Below are 14,107 nucleotides of genomic sequence, written 5' to 3' on the forward strand. Positions count from 1 at the left end.
TCCATTGTAAGTTTGTATCATATTTTACTTAACTAGTACCTTATTGCTAGAAATTCATCTCACTTGCAAATTCTCATTATTAAACGCAGTACTACTACAGACATCCTTGTGACTAAATCTTTGCATATGTCCTCAATGATTTCCTTAGGGTAAATTCTCAGAAGTGATTTATGAGATATTAATACTTCATTTGCTATATAAATTGCAAATATTTCTCCCAGCTCTCTCATTTGCTTTTTCTTTTTGTTTGTAATGGGTTGCTTTATGAATACTCTTTAATTTCAATAAGCTCATATCTACCAGTCCTTGAGTGTGTGATGTGTTCCTATTGTTTTTATGTTCAGGAAGTCCCTACCTATCCTGTGATCACATTTATCCACTGTTGAGCATATTTTGGTTGATGCCTAAATAAATGTCTATTCCACCCAACAATCAGTGTAAGTCTAAAATGTCATTCTATCTCCCTTGCTAGTGATCAATTCAGGAATGGACTGGCTGATCCAATTCTATACAACAGCATGTGAAAGGAAAGCTACTGGGGAACTGCAGTGAAAACAATCCTAAGGGAGAGATGAAAGAAGGTATCATTTCTCTTCTTAGGTTAAAAAAAAAAAAAAAACATTTCTTTGTTGTTTAAGACAATGGTTACCCTTAGGAGTGCTTTTGGCTGCAGGTAACAGAAAATCCTAGGAGAAGTGGTTTAAACAAATAAGAATTTATATTTCCCACGAATCAGTACTCTGGAGCCTACTTGGTATTAGTGCAGTGGCTCATTTGTAGCTCTCAGGTGGCTGTTACAGCCTTAAGCATCACGTCTGTGGTTAAAGCAGAGCAAAATGAAATGAACAGCATCAGCCAAGTCTGACCCTTTTACCAGAAAAAAAGCAAGTCTTCCCAGCAGCCCTTGGTAGATATCCAGTCTCATTGGCTGAAACTGTCACATGGCCTCTGCTAGCTGCAAGTGAAGCTACAGTAGCTAGTACTTGGTTTTTCCAACCTCCGTAGCAAAAGCAGCAAAGCAGGAAGGGATAAGGAACGGGGTTGTGTTAACCAACGAGCAGTGTCTGCCTTACCAGTTTGAGTTGAGGTTTCTGCAGTTTGGAGAACGTCTTAAATAGAAGACCTGAAACTTTTTTTTTTCTTCTAGTTGTTTTAATAGTTTCCTTTTAACTTCTTAACTTCTTAATCTGTCTTAAATTGAGCTTTCTTAGATGATAGAGTTCTGGAACTTTTCCTTGCAGGAGAGAATAGGAACCTTGCTAGTAACTTGAAAATGCACATCAACACAGCAAATCCTGAAAAGCAATCTGAATGCTGATGTTCAGAAGTCTGTGCTAAAAGCCACGTCCTCAATCTTACCTGCAAGGTCAGGACGACAAGGAGATCTGTTGCTGAATTTCATCCTTGACCGGGTGATTTAGCCTCTTCGGTTCGAGTTTAATGCTCCTGAGTCTTACTTAAGTGGTAGAGTTCATTCCCTAACTCGCAAGTTAGTCAATTCCAAGCACAGAGACATTTCTGTTTGGTAGCTGTAGCCTCTACCCACAGACCAAGTCAGGTGCCTTCCTCACGAGTGAGGTCTTTAAAAGAGATACTAGGTTTGAGATACTAAAGATGACTCCAGTAGACAAGAACTGCAAGGAAACAAATCAGCTACCGTTTATCAAACATCTAATCTCAGTCAGCTATGGTATGTACCAATATGTATATACTTTCTGTATCTATTTTCATTTTTTTGAAAACTCAATGCGGGATACAGTGAAGCGAAGCATAGTCTTTGGACCAGAGAGAATCTGCAATGGGATCTGCAGTGAACTTTTAATAACTATCTATCTGACTTGGGGCAAGTCTGAATCTCAGTGTCCTTATCTGAGCAATAAAAATAATAAAATACCTACTTTTCAGCATGTTTGTGAGGGTCAGATAAGATAAACTCTGGGAGGAGGGCTCCGTCCCCTCATGTAATGAAGCCGCCTGGTCTGTATGCAGCACTTTTATTTTCTAGATATCACTTCTGGGTATATACTTGCTAGTACGATTTGATACTTTCTTATTTATTTATTTATGGTTTATTTGTTGTCCTCCCTCCCCCGTCACTGGAATGTGAGCTCCAAGGAGAGACTTTGTCTGTCGTGTTCACCTCTGTATCCCCAAGGCCTAGCACATAACAGGTACTCAGTAAAACTTGTTAAGTATTTGTACACTGAGTACAGAATCAAAGGTGGAGTCTCACACATAGTAAGTGCTTAGTAAATAGTAATTCCCTTCTACTCTTTCTCCAATACCGATGCAGTAGGCTGTTTTGAAATAAACCCCATACTCAGCATCCAAAAGCAGGGTCTTAGTTACAGGCTTGCTAGTGTAGAGCTGTGTGACTTTAGTAAATGACTTCCCCTCTATGTGCTTCTGTTCTGATTCTTTATCTGTATAATGAAAGGGCCTAAGGAGACGATCACTTCTAGCTCTTCCACAGGGTACAGTTTTGTGATTCTGAACGAGTTGCAACCTCTATAAATAAGAAAGACCACACCTTTTATCTTACTTGTCCTGTCAGAGGAGAGAGGACACCTTATGGAGAGATCTGCTCCCGTGGAACCTGGCCTAGATGAACAACTGCCAATGACCAGACTGGCATGGCTAAAAGAGACCTTGGAAAATTTCCAAACCAATCTCCTGTGTGTGCATGGGCTCTGAAAGGTGAAACTGACCTGCCCACAGTGACACAGCTAGTTACAGGCCAAACCAGGGCTAGAGTTAGAGTTCTCCCAAAGTCCCTTTCCTCTACTGTATATATGCCTCCAGGGTACTTCTTCATTTTCCTGGATGTGCCTCTGCCTTTTATCTGTCCACTGGGTTTCAAGCCATTTGAATGCATATCATTTCTCTGTTTTGGGAGAAATTAGGGTGCTCCAATCTACACAGTTAAGGGAAGTCAGAAGAATGGTCTCCAAATCATTTGAATGCATAGATATCCTTTCTCTGTTTGGGGAGAAGTTAGGGGTACTCCAATGTACACAGTCAAGGGAAGTTAGATGTATGGTCTTGTGTGGCACTTATGACTTGATTCATGATTAAACATTAGCTAATGTTTAATCTAGGCACATGTTGTCCCTTCCCAGCACGTTTCCTTGGCTGTTGGTTCAGTCCTGATTCTTGGGGTCACCATCTTCCTGTCATTCTTGGCTCCTCTACACTTTATCCACCCCAATATCTAGACTCAATGGTCTTTCAGGCTCAAGGGTCCCTGGAAAAGTAGAATCTTTTCCTGTCAACATCCTAGGTCTTTGTACTTGGGTGTCAGGTCAAAATGGGTTACCTGGCATCTACAAGTCTTTCCAAACTTGTTGAACACAAGAAATCAATGCTGTGTGGTCATGACGCTGAATTTGGAGCCAAAATGACCTGATTCCAATCTGCTTCTGCCACTCTCCAGACACATGATGAAAAATGTTATTGACCACACAGATCTTCAACTTGTATGTGTATGTGTGTGTGTATATATTTATATTTATATATAAACATATAAAAACATCTATTTCTCAGAGTCCTACAATGGGCTAAAGGAGGCTTTGCGGGTATAGGTTGTGGTACAGTGTTCGGCACACAGTAAGCTCTTAATAAACATTGTTAAGAATTATCAGTACTTAAACCCTTGGCCTGTACCTATCTTTGTCAGTGTCTCTTAGGTTTCACTTGTAAACTAGTGGAACAAACTCAGTAGAGGGATAACAAAGATTCTGTCCTTGACCAAACTCTAGACAGGCTCTGCTGAGCTCTCTTCTCTATTAGACCTTAACCTTGGACCATAAAGGCTTGAACAAACACTAACATAGTTTCTAAGAGCTCAAGGCAGTACCCCTAGGATGACCCTAGCCCTACTAAAAGTATCAGCCTGAGAAAATTCAAGCCTGCCAAAGAATTGACTGCTTGTTCCAGCCAACATCTGAAGATAGGGCCCCTGCTTCCCAGCCTCTGTTGGGAGGGAAGGACCCTAATTTCAACAAGCACCCGTTAGCAAACCCAGATGGGTTTCACATGGACCACCACCCCTTCCACTTCCCAATTTTTGTAATTTTTCACTTCCCTGGTTCTACTGAGTCCCCGCTCACCCCCTCCCTTTTCCTTCCTTCTCCCTTTAAAACACCCGGTCACCTGTGTACAAGTCAGAATGGAGCTCAGCTCTTTCCCTGCTGTCAGTAGTTACTGAATAATACTTGTTTTCACTGCTTTAACTGAAGTCTGACTGTGTTCATCTTTGACAGTAATAGTCCCCAGCAGATGATCAGATGAGCTGATGAGCTCATATATGGGACAAATTGTTTTCACAGCAGAGTGTAAGAGCAGGGTAGACATTTCCAAACCTAGCATGTGTATTTAAAGATTCTGCTAAGACTTGACATATGTCACACCCACTCATTTGTCCATTGGTCAAAGTAATTAACATGGCTGAGCCCAAAGTCAATGGGCACAGAAGTATGTTCTACCTATAGCGATATAGGGCAAGAATGGGGAGAAGATGAATAATGGTGAACAAACACTATGATCTATTAATCTATCATGGCCAGATGCAACAATGAAGATATAACAATATTATTTCATGAATCCCAATTTTGCATTTGAGAAAATGGGTTCCAGAGAGATTAAATCTTGTCCAACTTCTTAACTGCTGGTAAGTGACGGAGCGAAAATTCAACCCAAGATCCATCTGACTTTAAAACTCATGTCCTTTTCCTTGCCCCTCTCTTAATAGGGTCAGATCACAAAAAGACTTGTTCAATGTATTGTGAGTTTGTTTCTTTTTCCAGAAACCAGAACAAAAATAAGTCTGAGCATCATTACATTCTCACTCCCATTTCTCCTACCTTCCCATGTGTGTCTGAGGTTCTCCATTCCTCAACAAAGGCACCAAGATGCCATCATATGCTTAAGATGACTGCCTCCTACATGAAGCCAGACCAGACACCTGAAGGCAGGCTTTCGTCCTCTGGGCTCCTTTCTGCGTCACGCGGACCTCAAGGATAGCAGCTAACACGTTGCATTAGGATCATGTACTGAATTTTCTGTTTCCTTTTGTAAAAATGATGATACTTAGCCAGGTTTTAAAAATCTATTTTGGAGGTTGTCATGCATCCCTTTGAGCAATAATGAAGACTATGAGTCCTCCACCTTGAAGTCATATACCTGTGCCCCCAGTTTTGTGGGCCTGTGGATTCTCAATGAATAATATCTGCCATGGGCCGTGGGCTGCAGAGGCACAGGGACCATGTTTTTTGCACTTTTGTTTCCCCAATGCCCAGAACAGAGCTTAGAAGCCCAAACATGTTAATACACGGTCAAATAAGTGTATGGGTGAACTAAGGGAGAAACTATAGCAAAACTTACATAGAGCTTAGAATGCGCCAGACACTCTTCTGAGTGATTTTTGTGGGTTACCACATTGAAGTCTTACAACAACCTGTGAGGTTAACACTATTATTATCCCCATTTTATAGAAGAGGAAACCAAGGCACCAAAAGCTTCAGTGGTTTGTTCAAGGTTACTCAGCTATTTCTATAGTCCATAATTGTAATCGCTAGATTTTGAAGAAAGAGGCAAAAACACTGTAGAACACTTTAGTTTAGTTTTTTTTTTAACTTAGATTCAGCTAATATCTTTGGAGGGCCTACTATGTGCCAGGCATTATGCCAGGTGTTTCCAGCTCTGAGATTGATGTTCTCTTTCCTCCAGCCTCCCAGGTAATCCAAGCCAGGTAGAAGATCTTGTGAGCTTTTGCCCCACTGTGAGGTCCTGACTGAGCAATTCTTGGTCCAGAACCAGAAGCACAGGTTCTCTTAAACAGAAGCATTTCCTTATAAATGGCCAAGATGCATGGGGTTGGTTTATCACCTTTTATAATGGATTGACATCAACCCTAAATATCGTAGGCTGGTTGGACTGGCCCATCAGGTATGCAGTCTTTGATGTTTTGATCAGCACAGCTTATCTAGGGCAAACAGAACGATGCGCCCATCTGTCATTGGTCAAACACAAAGAGGCCGATTGCTTTTAAATTGTCATCATGGAATTTCCTGGCTGCTGGGAAAATTACATATAATAAAGACAGGGGTTGTAGTTAAAAGGCCAGAAAAGAGGACATTTGGATTCTGCTCCTACTATGTTATTGGATTATACACTTGCTACTTCTGGGTCTCAGTTTCTCATCAGTAAAATGGGAGAACTATACAGAATGATCACTAGAGATCTTTAAAGCTTTAATAGCCTGTGAGCATTTGGATTTATTTAGCACTGAGCCTCAGCAATGTGTCAAAAACTAAAGAGAGACATGAGAAATTGACTCAGTTTCTTTCTTTGTATTCATTCAGCAAATACATTTTTTAACTTTTTATTTTATATTGAAGTATAGTTGATTAACACTGTTGTGATGGCTTCAGGTGTACAGCAAAGTGATTCAGTTATACATATATACACGTATCCTTTTTCAAATTCTTTTCCCGGTTAGGTTGTTACATAATATTGAGCAGAGTTCCCTGTGTTATACAGTAGGCCCTTGTTGGTTACCCGTTTTAAATATAGCAGTGTGTACATGTCAATCCCACACTCCCTAACTATCTCTTCCCTCCACCCTTCCCCCTTGGTAATCATAAATTCGTTCTTAAAGCCCGTGAGTCTGTTTCTGTTTTGTAAATAAATTCATTTGTATCATTTCTTTTTAAGTTCCACATATAAGTGATATCATACCATATTTCTCTTTCTCTGTCTGACTTACTTCACTCACTATGACAATCTCTAGGTCCATCCATGTTGCTGCAAATGGCATTATTTCATCCTTTTTAATGGCTGAGTAGTATTTCATCATATATATGTACCACGTCTTCTTTATCCATTCCTCTGTCAATGGACACTTAGGCTGCTTCCATGTCTTGGCTATTGTAAACAGTGCTGCAATGAACATTGGGGTGCATGTATCCTTTCAGACCATGTTTTTCTCCAGATATATGCCCAGGAGTGGGATTTCAGGATCATATGGTAGCTTTATTTTTAGTGTTTTAAGGGACCTCCATACTGTTCTCCACAGTGGCTGTACCAATTTACATCCCCACCAACAGTGTAGGAGGATTCCCTTCTCTCCACATCCTCTCCAGCATTTGTTGTTTGTGGATTTTTTGATGATGGCCATTTTAACTGGTGTGAGGTGATATCTCATTGTAGTTTTGATTTGCATTTCTCTAATAATTAGCGATGTTGAACATCTTTTCATGTGCTTCTTGGCCATCTGTATGTCTTCTTTGGAGAAATGTCTATTTAGATCTTCTGCCCCTTTTTTTTTTTAATTAATTAATTTATTTATTTATTTATTTATTTATTGGCTGTGTTGGGTCTTCGTTTCTGTGCGAGGGCTTTCTCTAGTTGCGGCAAGCGGGGGCCACTCTTCATCGTGGTGCACGGGCCTCTCACTATCGTGTTCTGCCCATTTTTTGATTGGTTTGTTTGTTTTGCTGATATTAAGCCACATGAGCTGTTTGTAAATTTTGGAGGCTAATCCCTTGTCGGTCACATCATTTGCAAATATTTTTTCCCCTTCTGTGGATTGTCTTTTCATATGTATTGAGCATGTTTCTCAGCTCTGCGGATGCAGCAGTGAAGGAAACAAACATTCCTGCCTTTCTGGAGCTTACATTCTATTTAGGGAGTCAAACAAGAAAGAAGGTAAATGAGTAAGTCATACCATACATTAGAAGGCAATGAATACAACAGAGAAAAATGAAGCAGAGCAGAGGGTTGGTAGGGGTTGAATTTTGTCCCCCCTAAATTTCATATATTGAAGTCCTAATCCTCAAAATGTGACCTTCTTTGCAAATAGAGTCATTGCTGATGTAATTAGTTAAGATGAATTCATACTGGAGCAGGATGGGCCCTAATCCAGTGTGACTAGTGTCCTTATAAAAAAGGTAGATTTGGCCACAGACACATACAGAGGGAGAAGGCCATGCAAATACCAAGACAAAGATCAGGGTGATGCATTACAAGCCAAGGAACACCAAGGACTACCAGTGACACCAGAAGCTAAAAAGGAAAAAGCACGGAACACATGATCCTTTAAAGTCTTCTAGAGAGCATGGCCTTGGCAGCACCTTGATCTCAGACTTCTAGCCTCCAGATTAGTGAGATGATAAATTTCTGTTGTTTAAATCACCCAGTTTGTGGTACTTTGTTACAGCAGCCCTAGCCAACTAACACAGGGGTCTTGCAAATTTAAATAGGGATATGGAAGAAGACCTCACAGAGAAGGTAACATTGTTTAAAATCTTAAAGTTGGTGAGGAGGTGAGTCAGGTGAATATCTAGGGTAAAAAAATATCTAGGGTAAAAATGTTTCAGGCAGAAGGAAGAACATGTGCAAAGGCCCTGAGGCAGGAGTTTGCCTAGCACATTTGAGGAACAGCAGAGATGCTGGTGAGAGTGGTACAGATGATCAAGAAAGAGAAGAACAGGAACTGAAATCAAGTGTGTAAGGGAACACCACATTGTGTAGGGCCTGACCAGCGATGAATACAATGCAAGACAATACTCTGTCAGATTCCAGCCATTAAATGGTTGTGAGTGAGGAGTGGTGTACTATGACTTAGCTTTTAAAAGGGTGCCTCTGCCTGCTACCTAAATGGCTGTCTGAAGTCAAAGGTGGAAGCAGTAACACAAGCATCTTAGCTTGGACCAGGGAGGGTGCAGTAGCAGGTGGTAAGAAGTAGTCAGATTAAGGAAAGAAAAAAAAATACACACATACATACAAACATACATACACACACACACTCAGTCAAGGAAAATATAGAGCCTTGTTTTACTCAGTGGTCTGCAACGTATCTATTTTCACTTAATATACATATATATCACACTCAACAATAAATATATCTTGAAAAGCCATTCCTAGTAGGACATCTAGATCAGTCTTATTCTTCCTTCTCCCCAGTGCCTTTCCCAATTCCATTCAAATAAAGATGATCTTGTGCTTTTGGTCGAACTATACAAAATTGACATTTTTAATGTTAAAAGTATTAACCATTTCAGATGGTTCAATCCAAAACCTCTTCCAGGAGTTAGCCACAGTTTCTGAGAAAAGGGGAGTGCTAAATGGCCCAAGGTGGAATTCTTACCATCTCAGTGGAATGCAAGCTTAAAATGCAAAGTATGTTTTAGAAAAATAAAAGTTGTATTTCTTGCCTGGTGGGTTATTATTGAATTGAGACCTCCATCTACACTACGCAGGGACTCATCTGCATTGCTCAGCATCTATGTGGCTGCTGTCCTTTGGCTGCTGATTACCAGTCTGAGAATGAGAGTCCGTGAGTCATGACCGCCATCATGAGAACTGACATCCCAGGACGGGGAGTACTCCTGGCAGTTGTTACCAGGTCAGAATATTTTCACTTCTGTGAGCAGATTCAGGGTTGTGTCTTGCTCTTTGTAACTGTTGCATGGTATTCTACATCATGTAGAATGTCACAGTTTATTTGACAATTGCTTAGGGAGGAATAGTAAGGTTGCTTCTGATTTTTTCATATTATACACAATGCTGCAGTGAACATCTTTGTGCATGTATGTGAGGGTTTCTTTTCGTAAACTTTTCAATTTTTTTCTTTTCATTTTACCTTTATGTGTACTTATTTTCCCATGACTTTAATTCAGAAAAAATTACTAATATATGGAAAAATATAAAAGAATAGTACAGATCTATCATGTTGATTCATCAATTATTAACATTTTGGCATATTTCCCTACCTTTGATGGTTGATCCATTTCACAATGTTACAGATATAACTCTTCTTTCACTCCTAAATATTTCAGCATGCATCTCCTGCAAACAAAGACATTCTCTTAATCACAATACCACAGGAACACCTAAAAAAGTTAGACAATAATTGAATATTCAGGGCTTCCCTGGTGGCACAGTGGTTGAGAGTCTGCCTGCTAATGCAGGGGACACGGGTTCGAGCCCTGGTCTGGGAAGGTCCAACATGCCGCAGAGCAACTAGGCCCGTGAGCCACAGCTACTGAGCCTGCGCGTCTGGAGCCTGTGCTCCGCAACAAGAGAGGCCACGATAGTGAGAGGCCCGCGCACCGCAATGAAGAGTGGCCCCCGCTTGCCACAACTAGAGGAAGCCCTAGCACAGAAACGAAGACCCAACATAGCAATCAATCAATCAATGAATAAATCTTTAAAAAATAATAATAATACTTGAATATTCAAACTTTCCCAATTATCCCTCTAATATCTTTTATAGCGCTGTGTGTGTATTTAACCAGACCTAATCAAGGACAAGGTCATGAGTCTCTTTTAATCTATAGCAGTCGTCCTCACCTCCTTTCTTTCATGACTTTGATATTTAGAAGGGATCAGGGCAGTTATTTCATACAATGTCCTATATTCTAGATTTGCCTTTTTGGGGGGGTTTCTTTCTCTAGCAAAAACTTTACCAGTCCACGAAGACCAGTTCAGAAACCCTGAATTTAGTCTTTGTAAATCAACTCAGCATCTATGGAAATGATATTCTAGCTGGGTAGATTCACAAGTAACCGGAAGAGCTGCATTCTAGTCCAGTAGTTCATTACCGGGGGCAGCTGTATCCCCCAGGAGACATTTGCTAACGTGTAGAGTCATTTCTGGTTGTCACAAATGGGGAGGAGGCTGCTACTGACATCTGACGGGTGGGGGCCAAGGATGCTTCTAAACATCCTGCTAATCACAGGACAACCCCTCATAACAAAGAATTGTCTAGTTCAAAATGTCAATAGTGCTGAGGCTGAGAAACCCTGCTCTAATCTGTAACTCTGACATCAACTTGCTCTATGACCTTGGGCAAATGCCATCCTGCGTCTGGGCCCCTTTTGACAGCTCCTTCTAGCCCCACCCAACCCAGCTGGACAAAGGCAAGTTCTGCTTGACAGCTCGCATCTCTGCAGCTGAGACCGAGCGGCTCAGGAACAGTCCAAGCCAAAACCTCCCGTCTGCCTGACAGTGGGTCAGGTCCACATCCTGTCTTATCGCTAACATCCTCTTTCACACACTGTAGACAAACTATTTTAGGGCCAAGCCATACAGGACAGTTTGGAAAGACCCAACCACAACACAAATGGGCTGTGGCTAAACAATGCCACACAGTGTTGCCTGTTTCTAGTGATTTTCATGATTGACCAAAAAAGTGGGTTATGAACTTGTCAAAGAAAAGAACGTTTGGGTAAGCAAAATATCAGGGCAGACAAACTCTTCATTATTCTTGTGAGGTGAGAACATGGGATCCTGATAACAGCAACACAGGTAATCTGAAAATCACTCAACCCAGAATACCTGTTCAAGATCTACCCTGAGTCCCTGATATTCTTGGTTCTCTGTCCATGTGTCAACTGTCCACTAGGAATTGAGAACCTACTATGAGCCAGGTACTCTTTCAGGCATTTAAATATATATTATTCATGTACTTTTAAAATCCTTACAACCACTTACTTTCCAAAAATAGCCTGAGCAAAATCTCCCATCCCATCAGCTCTTCTTACAGTGCTATTTGGCTTTCCTTCCATCAAGAGATGGGGTCCGGGGCTTCCCTGATGGTGCAGTGGTTAAGAATCCGCCTGCCAATGCAGGGGACACGGGTTCGAGCCCTGGTCTGGGAAGATCCCACATGCCGCGGAACAACTAAGCCCGTGTGCCACAACTACTGAACCTGCGTGCCTAGAGCCCGTGCTCCACAACAAGAGAAGCCACTGCCATGAGAAGCCCGTGCACCGTAACGAAGAGTAGCCCCTGCTCCCTGCAACTAAAGAAAGCCCATGCGCAGCAATGAGGACCCAACGCAGCCAAAAATAAATAAACAAAAGACAAATTTATTAAAAAAAAATAAAAAGAGATGGGGTCTGTATTCCCTCTGCTTGAATCTAGATGGGCTTGTGACTATAATAGAAGTGGTACTATAGGACTTCTGGGGTATAGTCATAAAAAGGCAATACATTTTATGACTGGAGCTCTTGGAACACTCACTCTTGGAAATGAGTCACCATAGTGTGAGGAAATACAAGAAATCTATGATAAAATCCACGTGGAGGAGAACCAAGAATCCCAGACCACAGCCTCAGCTGAGTTCCCAACTGAAACTTGGCACCAGCCTCCTTGGCAGTCGTGCGCCATCTTGAAAGTGGATCCCCCAAGCTGCCTCAACTCACTGCACAAAGGAGAGGTGATCTGTCCCTGCTGAGTGCCGCTCAATTGCAGATAGAGGAACGAAATAAATGTTGCTGCTTTAAGGCATTTGGCTCTCGGGTGGTTTGTAATGCAGCAATATAGAACTGGTACTAATACAAACGTGTAGGTGTAGATATCTTTATTTTTCAATTGGGAATGCTGAGTTTCGGTGAGTGGCAAAGCCAGAATCCAAACTCAGGTCTGTCTGGTTCCAAATCTTGTGCTCCTAAGCAACACACGTTACTGCCCGTTGGAAATGAGATATAACCCCTGCTATCAAGGGGTATAAACGCCACTTGGGGAAATGACATCTAAACTTTATACATTAATTTAAAAATTCAAAAAACGTTTCAAACTCAAATTACCTTGTAGACAGAAAATATCAATCCTGGGAAGTTCTCTTATGGAAAAAAAAACTCCAAGACGACGTGTCATGGGTAACAAAAAAATTTTGAAAGACTTACATGTCCCATAATTGGAAACGGTTGATAAAATATTATGCAGTCAATAAAAAATATAGCTATGAACACCAGGTGACAACTTATAAAAATGATTGCAAAATCATATCAAGTGATACGAGTAAACCACAGAATGAAATGTGCACAAAGCACATGACAACATAAAGAACAAGAGGGAAATCATATTTATTTAAATTCTCCTAAGTTCCTGGCACTGTATGCATTATTCTTTAATTTCAGCTTAAAAAAATACTATATGATGAAGTATTATCCTTGTTTTACACATCAGGGAACTGAGACTCAGAGACATTAAGAAACTTGCACAAAATCAAATAGCTAATGCATGGCGGAGCCAGGGATCAGACCCAAGGAGATGAGCACGGGGAATTAAGGGTAGATGAGCCATAGATGGGAGCAAGATTGAAGGATGATCAGAGAAGGTGAAAGCAGGCAGAACATTGGAGATGAGGTTTGATGAGGTCAAATGATCATTTTGCCATTGTTTGCATTTACTTTTTTGGAGACTTGCCTCTCAGATTATGGTTTCCTTATGTTCCTTAAAATTGGCAAGCAACTATCTAGCAGCTGCTAGGATCTAGCAGATCCTAGCTCATGCAGCTTAATATCAAAAAAAACAACCTTATCAAAAAGCACTGTGCCAAGTCCTTGGGATACAGAGATGAATACAATGCTGGTACTGACCTGAAGGCACTCCTGGTTGCTCCAGCCTGGTATGGGCTCTATTCTTTATTTCTGGGGAGAGTACAGGACAGCTACAGGCAGGTGGACAGGTGCGTGAAGGACACCAGTGATTGTGAAAAGTGTTCTGATACCATTTGCAAAATGGATGGTCCACGGGCAAAGAGATGGCCAGTAAGTTCTTAGGGCCCCACCCCCTGCTTAGTCCTACACGTTACTTAGAATACATCAAAGAAAGGGCTCTTTGAAGACACAGGGCTGAAACAAGGAATGGTCAAGTAAGAAAAAATATAGACATTATTGTCAGGAAGCTCCTGGGGAAGAGAAGAGGAAAATGTGAGACTCCCTCTCATTTGTGTAGCACTTGAAAGTTTTTGGAAGACTCTTCGTGTATGTAATTATGGTAGCCAGCCTCCAGAATGGCCCCTAGTGATTCTTGCCTTCTTGTATTCATGCCTTTATGTCGTCCCCTCCATGGTGATTAGAGTTGACTTCTGCCACTGCATATGACGTCTGACGTCATAAAGGATATTGTGGCTTCTGCTTTGCTCCCTCTTGGAATACTCAGTCTGGGAGAAATCAGATGCCATGTCATGAGGACACTCAAGCAGCCCTGTGGAGAGGTCCATATGACCAGGAACTGAGACCCATTGTTAATAGCCAGCAGTCGTTAAACCTTCAGATGTCTGTAGTCATAGCTCACGCTGCAACTTCTTGAAAGA

The sequence above is a fragment of the Balaenoptera ricei genome, chromosome 17, assembly GCF_028023285.1.
Source record: "Balaenoptera ricei isolate mBalRic1 chromosome 17, mBalRic1.hap2, whole genome shotgun sequence".
Lineage (NCBI taxonomy): Eukaryota > Metazoa > Chordata > Mammalia > Artiodactyla > Balaenopteridae > Balaenoptera > Balaenoptera ricei.